Source organism: Elephantulus edwardii, unplaced genomic scaffold, assembly GCF_000299155.1.
Source record: "Elephantulus edwardii isolate Elephantulus edwardi_28Jun2011 unplaced genomic scaffold, EleEdw1.0 scaffold00195, whole genome shotgun sequence".
NCBI classification, from domain to species: Eukaryota; Metazoa; Chordata; class Mammalia; order Macroscelidea; family Macroscelididae; genus Elephantulus; species Elephantulus edwardii.
The window spans coordinates 2,449,291-2,458,721 of record NW_006399945.1 but is presented as its reverse complement, the minus strand read 5'-3'; the positions used below and the strand labels follow the sequence as shown (position 1 = coordinate 2,458,721).

At 39.8% G+C, this 9,431-nt stretch overlaps 1 pseudogene; it reads right to left on the bottom strand.

Moving 5' to 3' along the window:
• Nucleotides 1–7,219: 7,219 nt before the first annotated feature.
• Nucleotides 7,220–9,431, bottom strand: part of LOC102876670 — a 13,456-nt pseudogene continuing 11,244 nt past the window's right edge.

The following is a 9,431-nucleotide window of genomic DNA, read 5'->3' as shown; positions in this document are numbered from 1 at the left end:
TCAGAACAGAGCAAGGAAACACTGCATGGTTCAAAATTGGGAAGGGCGTATGCCTGGAATGTGTCCTGTCTCCATACCTTTTCAACTTGTATGCAGAACAGATCATCCAGGAGGCTGGGCTCTATGAGAAGAAGTGTGGTGTCAGGATGACACAACCCTGCTTGCTGAAACTGAGGAGGACCTGAAGCACTTGTTGCAGAGGGTCAAGGACTGCAACCTCCTATATGGATTGAGGCTCAGTGTCAAGAAGACAAAGATTCTCACCACTGGGCCAATTGGCAGCATCAGGATTGATGGTAAAGAGATTGAGATTGTTCACAGCTTTACTTTGCTTGGCTCCACAATCAACACTCTTGGCACCATCAGCCAGGAAATTAAAAGATGTATTGTGATGGGAAAGTCTGTGGTTAGGGACCTCTCCAAAGTACTGAAGAGCAATGGTGTCTCTCTGGAAACTAAGGTGCATCTGATACATGCCATGGTCTTTGCTATCACTTGTTATGCATCAGAGAGTTGGACAGTGACTAAGGAAGAGAGAAGGAGAATCGATGTCTTTGAGCTGTGGTGCTGGAGAAGAGTATTGAGGGTACCATGAACTGCTAGGAAATCAAACAGATTCATCCTGAAAAGGGTTAAACCAGGCAGTTCCTTGGAGGCAAGGATTCTGAGGCTCTGTCAAATATACTTTAGTCATATTGTAAGGAGAGACCAGTCCTTGGAGAAGGACATCATGTGCTTGGGAGGGTGGAGGGCAGGTGCAGGAGGGGAAGGCCCTCTATGAGGTGGATTGATTCAGTGACGGATAATCGGGATGGGAGTGTCAAAGACAGTGCGACTGGCACAGGGCAGAGCAGAGTTTAGGGCTTTTGTACATAGTATAGCTATGAGTCTCAAGCGACTCTATGGCACATAAGAGCAACATCAAGAAGACCTCCATGGGAGACCAATGTGAATCTCTGTTTCCGTTGTAGCCTAGAAAACGATCTCCACACACTTACTCCCAATACCCCAACCACAGAATCAATCCATCTCATTGAGGGTCTTCCTCTCCTGCACCGTCCCTCCACTCTCCCAAACATGATGTCCCTCTCCAAGGACCAGTCCCTCCTTGCAACATGCCCAAAGTATGTCAGATGAAGCTTCAGAATCCTTGACTCCAAGGAGCAGGCCAGCTTCACCCTCTCCAGGACAAACCTGTTTGTTCTCCTAGCAGTCCATGGTATATTCAACACTCGTCTCCAGCACCACAGCTCAAAGGCATCAATTCTCTTTCATCATCATCATCCCTAGTCACTGCCCAACTCTCTGATGCATAGCACGCAATTGCTAAGACTATAGCCTGGATCAGGTGCACCTTAGTCTTTAGCCTGATGTCGTTGCTCTTCAGTATTCTGGAGAGGTCCCTCACAGCTGACTTTCCCAATGCAATTATTCTCTTGAAGGCTGCAGTCCTTGAACTTCTGCAGCAAGCGCTTCAGGTCTTCCTCAGTTTCAGGAAGCAGGGTTGTGTCATCTGCTTAACGCAGGTTGTTGCTAAGTCTTCCACCAATACTGATGCCACATTCCTCCTCGTACAGTCCAGCGTCTCGGATGATCTGTTCTGCATACAGATTGAAAAGGTATGGAGACAGAATACAGCCCTGGAGGACCCTCTTCCTGATTTTGAACCATATAGTGTCTCCTTGCTCTGTTCTGATGACTGTGTCTTGGTCCAAGTAGAGATTTCACATAAGCTCAACCAAGTGTTCTGAGATTCCAATTCTTTTCAGAGTCAGCCATAGCTTGTTGTGATCCACACAGTCAAAAGCCTTTGCATAGTCAATGAAGCACAGATATTCTTCTGGTACTCTCTGCTTTCTGCCAAGATCCATCTAACATTGGCTATAATACCCCTAGTACCATGACCTCTTCTAAATCCAGCCTGCACATCTGGCAGTTCTCTGCTGACATGTTGCTCCAGTCATTTTTGGATTATTTTCAGCAGTATCTTCCATGCATGTGATATTAATGATATTGCTCAATACTTTCCTCACTCTGTCGGGTCACCTTTCTTTGGAATGGCAACAAATATGGCTCTCTTCCGGTCAGTTGGCCACACTATCCTCCAGATTTCTTGGCACAACTTATTGAGCACATCCAGGGCAGTGTCTGTTTGTTGAAATATGTCAATTGGTATGCCGTCAACTCCTGGAGCCTGAGCCTTGTTTTTTGCCAATTCTTTCAGAGCAGCCTGAACTTCCTCCTTCATCACCAACAGACTATTGCTCATATGTCATTTCATGAAATTCCTCTGTGTCAGCCAATTCCTTGTGATACAGTGATTCTGTGTTCTCCTTCCATCTTCTTTTAATGCTTCTTGGATCATTTAACATTCTACCCAAAGCATCCTTTAAGTATTGCCGCTCGTCGCTTGAATTCTGAGCACAGTATAAAGTTTTTTTCTAAGGACTAGAACCTCCTGATAACATATCCAGAGTATGTGAGATTAAGTTTCACCATCCTTATCTCTAAAAAATATACTATTTGCACTTCCTCCAAGACAGACTTGATCCATGGTTTAAACAATCCAGTGTTCCTTTGTTCTTTAAGCAGGCCATTGCATATTCAGTACTCTTCTCCAAGACTTCAATTTGAAGACATTGATATTTTTTCTGTTTTCTTTCTTTATTGCCATGCTTTCAGATGCACAGGAAGAAAATGAAATTGTATTACTTGAAGCAGGTGCACCTTAGTCTTTAAACTGATATCTGTTCTCTTTAGCACTTTGGAGAAGTTCTTGACAGCAGATTTTCCCAATGCAACATGTTTGTGTGGTTTTTTTTAAATAAAGTTATTATAAACTTGTTTACTTAGTAATGTGGGTTTTCTTTTGTTTTATTTCTTTTTTTGTTTGTATGTTTTATTTCTTGACTTCTGTTAACTTGGGTGTTGGTGGATCCAGCAAACTGAAATTATTGACAACTTCAATCTTTTCTCCATTTATCATGATTTTGTCTACTGACCAATGGTGAGGATTTTTGTATTCTTGATTTTGTGATGTAATCCATATTAAAGGCTGTAATATTTGCTCTTCTGCAGCAAGTGTTTCAAGTCCCCTTCGTTTTCTGCAAAACAAGGTTGTGTTATCTGCAAAATTAGGTTGATGGGTCTTCCTCCGATCTTAATGCCCACATACTCTTTCACATAGCCCAGCTTCTCAAATTATTTGCTCAACATATAGATTGAATAGGTATAGAGAAAGAATACATCTCTGGCGCACATCTTTCTTGATTTCAGTGTTCCTTTGCTCTATTTGGACAACATCTTCTAAGCCTATGGGTAGATTTTGCAAGAGCATAAGTAAGTAAATACTCTTTGATTCCCATTCTTCTCAATGTTATCCATAGTGTGTTTTGATCCACACAGTCAAATGCCTTTGAATAGTCAATAAAATATAAGTAAACGTCTTTCTGATACTCTCTGATTTCAATCAATATCCATCTGACATCAACAATTATATCCCTCTTGCCATGGCCTCTTTTGAATCCAGCTTAAATATATGAAAGTTCTCTGCAGATCTATTCAGGTGTTTTTTAAATAATTTCTAACAAGATTTGTATATGATGTTAATAATATTGTTCAATAATTTCCATATTCTGTTCGATCACCTTTTTTAGAATTAGAGCAAATAAAGATCTCTTCTAGTCACTTGTTCAGGTGTTACAAATTTTTTTGGTATCAGTTGTTGGTTTTAGTTGCTGTGGAATCAATTACTACTTGTAGCAACTCTCTGAACAATAAATGAAACCCTGTCCCATCCTCTATCTTAATTATCTCTGACACTCTCGTGCCATTGCTGCAGTCACTCTGTCAATCCATTTCCTCAAGGGTCTTCCTTTCTTTAACCTTTCCAAGCATGATGTCCCTCTCCAAGGAACATGCCCAAATAATATTAGATGAATATTTGTCATCTTTGCCTCCAAAGGGAATTCTGGCTGCACTTTCTCTAAGACATTTCTTTTTGTCCTTTTTGTTGTGCATGAAATATTCAATAATCTTCTCAAATATCAGCTCAAAGGCATCAATTTTTTTAATCTATCATCCTTATTCACTATCCAACTTCCAGACGCATATCAAGTAATTGAAAAGATCGTGGCCTTAATCAGGCCTTAATCAGGCCTTAATCTTCAAACTGACATCATTGTTCTTTAGTAATTTGGAGAGTTCCCTAACAGTGGACTTGCCTAATGCAATATATCTTCTAATCTCCTGACTGCTGGTACTAAGGGTGTTGATTGTAGATACAAGTAAGATGAAATCGTTGGCATCATCGATCTTTTCTCCATCCATCACAATGTCACTTATCAGTCCAGTAGTAAGGGTTTTTGTCTTCTTGATGTTGAGATGCAATCTATATTAAAGGCTGTAGTATATAGCACAATAAGAATCTACATAGCAGTGGCAAGAAGCCACACTGCAATCCCAGAGGTACACGGTTTGAATCCACCAGATACTCTACTGGAGAAGGAGGAACAATCTCCTCCTATACCAGTCAGATCTGATTTGATGGTACATACACAAAAATAATAAAATTAAAAAAAAAAGAATCTACATAGCATGCTCTCTCTTTTACACACACACACACACACACACACGCGCGCGCGCGCACACAAGTTAATAAATAAAACATTACCACCCTGTGTTGTTTCCTTGCCTTTTAATAATATAACTATGTATTAAAACAAAACAGTATATTATTTATTTGAAAAAACTGAATACCATATATACATCCTAGATGTGTTAAGAAAGGGCCACTGTTACATGAGTTTCCTCAGTAAGACTGAGCACCATAGGATTTACTATGATATCTGGCAGGGCTGAAGTGTATATATAAATCAGTTGTTGAATACATGGCAGAAATATGTCAGAAAGATTGAATTGCTCCTTATTTTTGGTATTTACGTTCATGACCCACCTCCAGCTTTCATGAAGAAATAGGTCAAAGCAAACTACATTTCTTGGAGAGAGGGAATGTCTTCAGTTGATTTAACCAACAGCATGTTGAAGAGTCGCAATACACGATGGTTGGTAAGTGCTACTGAGTCAAGCCTAACTCACTGTGACACCATGTACAACAGAGCAAACCCTACTTGATCTTGCACTTCCATTATAGTCTCTGCTGTACTTAAACCCACTGTTGCAGACACTATGTCAATATACTTCATTGAGGGTCTTCCTCTTTTTCTTTTTTTTTAAATAAATCTATAGCTTTATTAAGACAAAAACAAAGGTAGTATGACATTTACGTTTAAACAGTTTTCACAGAAATTTAACACATGCCTAAAAAGATTTTACAATGGCACGCTAGATGTACTTTAGACAATGTCAAAAATTGATGAATCTCATGATTGAAGACAAAGCATTTGGGGTATCAGTTAATTCTTAGGATTAGAAAAAGTTTTAGATGAACCACTGCCCCAGTGACAGTTTAATCTTCTCCTGAGACTAGGGCTTTTGAAATCTTTCAACCTTTGAATTGCTTCAATGAAACTTGTGCTGTTAGTAATTGAACTCTGCCACCAATGGTTTCAGGGTTCAAAGTTAAAAAAACCAGTAGCTCTGAAATTTCCACTCTTCTTTCCTCTCTGAATCTTTACCCCACCCCTAAATACTTAGCCAGTGACTTGGATGGACAAGCTGGTATTTATGACTTACTGGTAAAAAAAGGGTCTGTCAATTTCAAGATTTAGCACCTCTAAGACAGAATCAAGTAAGTGCCTTTGTATACTTGACAATAAAAAAAATTCTTTCCAATTTCCATCTCAAAAATGACAGTTTTGGTAACTTACTGGCTTAATCCTTTGTAGGGACAGCATTAAGCTCAGGTAGGGAACATCTTGGCTTACAGGTTCGAGGCATTCAGAGCCTTTATAAAGTCTTTCAAAGTATCGTTTATGTTGCCAATGACACTTTTTAAAAACAGGTAAAATTATTCTGGACATAGAATCAAATCAATAGTTTGGTTCTTCCTATTTCATCATTTCCCTAATCAGGCCCCAAATTTTAACAAAAATTATCCTATCCATTTTCTATCTTTCCCACCCATCCCTCCCACCCCTCAAGTAATACACCACTAATAGCCCAAAACTACACAAATGCTATGCTGTAAAAATATAGAGTTAACACTATTGGGAAGAAGGCTGTGGGTTGTGGAGATGCTCTTTGAAGATCCACAATATCTCTCTGCTCTCCCACGCACCCACACACCCACTCTGCAAAGTTGTGTCCTTCATAGAAGGCCCTCTGCTAAACTGTCTAAAAGAGATATGTGACTAGGTATTTCTGTCATCACAGGAGTCTAGAGCGATGGCTCCATGGTGGAGGGGACCTGGGGGAGGGTTTGTAAAACAATGAAAGAATCTTTTCTTTTACTTTTCCATAATTTTTGACTCATGTACTTATAACTTGTTAGTTAAATTTGTGTCTTCTAGGTTGCAACCCCCCCCCCATGATACATCTTCAAGGATATGAACACGTACGGCTAAGCACAATTAACAACAGTGCATCTAAATTCCAAAATCAATCTCCATAATAGTCTATGTGTTTCCTACTGCCAAAGGGGCCCTTTAGAGTAGTGAGAGAAGATCTTCACCCTGAAACCCACAGCGTCCCTTTTCAGCAGGAAGTAGCTAAGAGAATACGCCATCCCCTTTTCCTTATGAATCAGGGTGAAGTCTCTCTCAGGGAGGAGTGATAGGGAATGGCAAAGGACACACTGACAAAGGAGATTAATCAGAACTGACTTTGACAAGCACTGTGGCAATTGGACAATTAAAACAGACATTTGGATGGCGGGGGAAGAAGAACAAACTGGGGAGTAGGGTAGAGAGAATGGTGCAGCAATGAAGGAATGAAAACCCCAAATCCCTGTAAATGTTCATTAAAACTAATAAAATTTAATAAAAATAAAAAAATAAGAAGGCCCTCTGCTTTTTTCAGCAAAGTGCAGAATGGTTTGTCTTTAAACATTTATCTACGTCCCCTCCACTGGGATGGGTGTGCAATCTATACAGCATGGAACAGCTTTAAAGCACTTGGGTCACTGCAGGGCAGAGAAACTACCAGCTCTTCAAAGGTCATCTTCTCAAACCACTTCAATGGTGTCAAGACAAGTAGAATTCCTTCCCTCCCCACTTTACACCTGTCACGGTCGTATGACAGGGGCTGGTACTCAACAGAGTTAATTCTTGTCATCTTTTTTGTCATTATCCTCTAAGAGGTAGGAATGCCACTTCAGCCTTTCCTCACAGAAGGATATGACAACCTGTGGGCCCTTGACATTGGCTTCCTTGGCAGGAACAAGATCAGCCTCATCAGAGTTTTTCCATTTCATCAGGAACATGAGCTCTCCACTGGAGTCTGTAGCTCCAATAATCCGCTCTGGCTCCAAACCTCGTTCAAAGCCTCATGGCTTTTCTGACTCCTCTTTATTCTTCTTTGGTTTACTTTCCTCTCCCTTATCTTCAGAATCTGAGTCAGCTTTGTGCTTGCCTCCCTCTGATTTATATGTCTCATGAGCTGTTTTCTGTGACTGAAGAAACTCTGCGATCAGGTCATGACAATACAAGTTCTCTTCTGGCTCCCGTGTGTTGTCCTCACCTGAGAAACCCTTCCACTTTAGGAGGTACTCCACTTTGCCCATTACCACTGACGAGCGAGAACTTTTTCCACCACATATTCTTCTTCTTCCTCTTCTAATACTTCTTCCACTGTCTTTTTTGTTTTGCTTTTCCCCCATAGTGCCCGCCACCTTTCTGGTGTAAAGGTTGTAAAGTAGCGCCCAAGGGCTGGAGGGGAACTGGGCCGGCCCGGGAAGTGGCGCCCACAAAAGCAACAAAGCGAGTAGCTGCGATCAAGCTCCTCACTGAAGCGGCGTACCACACGGCTGGGTCAACAGCCCTCTCTTCTCGAGGGTCTTCCTCTTTTTCAATGACCCTCTACTTTTCCAAGCATGACATCCTTGTCCAGGAACTGGCCTCTCCTAATAGCATGTCCAAAGTATGTGAGACAAGGTCCTATCGTCTTTGGGAACATTCTGGCTGCACTTCTTTGAAGACAGACATGGTTCTTTTGGTAGTCCACTGTATACTCAAAATCTTTGTCCGCACCACAATTCAAACGGATCAATTCTTCTTTGGGTTTTCTTATTCATTGCCAAGCATTCACACCCCTACTAAGCAGTTGAAAAATACTATGGTTTGGGTCAGTATACCTTAACCCTCAAAGGGCGTCATGGATCTTAAGCACATTAAAGAAACCTTTGGCAATGGATTTGTCCATTACCCATTGCAGTATATATCCTTTGATTTCTAGACTACTGCTAACAATCCATTAGCATAAAATCAAGTCAAGTTAAGCTCAAAGGGGAATCAGTACCAAGGCTTACCTTGACACTTAAAAGCAAAACAAAACAAAATGGGGACAATGGGTCTTGGAAAGGATTGCCTTTAATGTCTATGTCTGTCTTTTTGGGTTGTGTGTGTGATTTTTATCCTTTTCCTTTAATTACTCTTTCATATTCAGAGAAGTTATTGCTATAAGTTTGCAAATGCATATATCACAATACTGTAGCAAACCACCATGAAACTTGAGAATACTTGACAAAATGAGCAGCTATGAAAACAGCATCAGAAATTAAAGCACCATGTATTTTAAATGTATGCAAATAAAACTATGACATTTTAAGTCATAGTTATTGTAACTTAATGGTTGTTCTAATTTAGTAATAATGATCATTATGACCTGAGACCATCAGAAAGTTCAAAAAGATAAATCAGTAAAGAAATTTTCACTTTGTAGACTCAATGGCACATAACAAGAGTAACATATTATGACAAGTTTGGAAGCAGGAGGGCATCCACTTTCTAAACAACATGCCTCCTTAAACTCTATGAACTTTGATAAATGTTAATAGTTGTAGAGGGGCTTCAGGCATTTTGTCCACAGGGTTGCTATCAGTCATGCTCAACTTGAAGGCAATCAACAACAACAACAGATACTGATAAATGTAAACTCAGTTTACAAAACATATTTTTGTTGTTGTAGTCTGTCTTTTTTTTTAAAAAAAAAGATTTTATTTTAATTGAGATTTTAACAAAAGTTTATAGAGAACTTGGATTTTTATATTAATTGTTGCACATTTTCCTCTCTATCCCCCTCCCAGTTCTCTTTCCTCTTTGGGAAAAAAACTCCAACATTCTTTCATTGTTTCACAATTTTCTCCTCCCTACCCCCATCCACTTAGCTATGCAGTTTACTCTGGACTATTGTCACGAAAATAATACCTAATCATATATTCCTTTTAAACAGTTATTTCTCTCATCTGCTTCAATGCAGTGTATATTATTTATACCCTCTTTTCTTTTTTTTTAAATTTAGGTTGTTTATTTTTC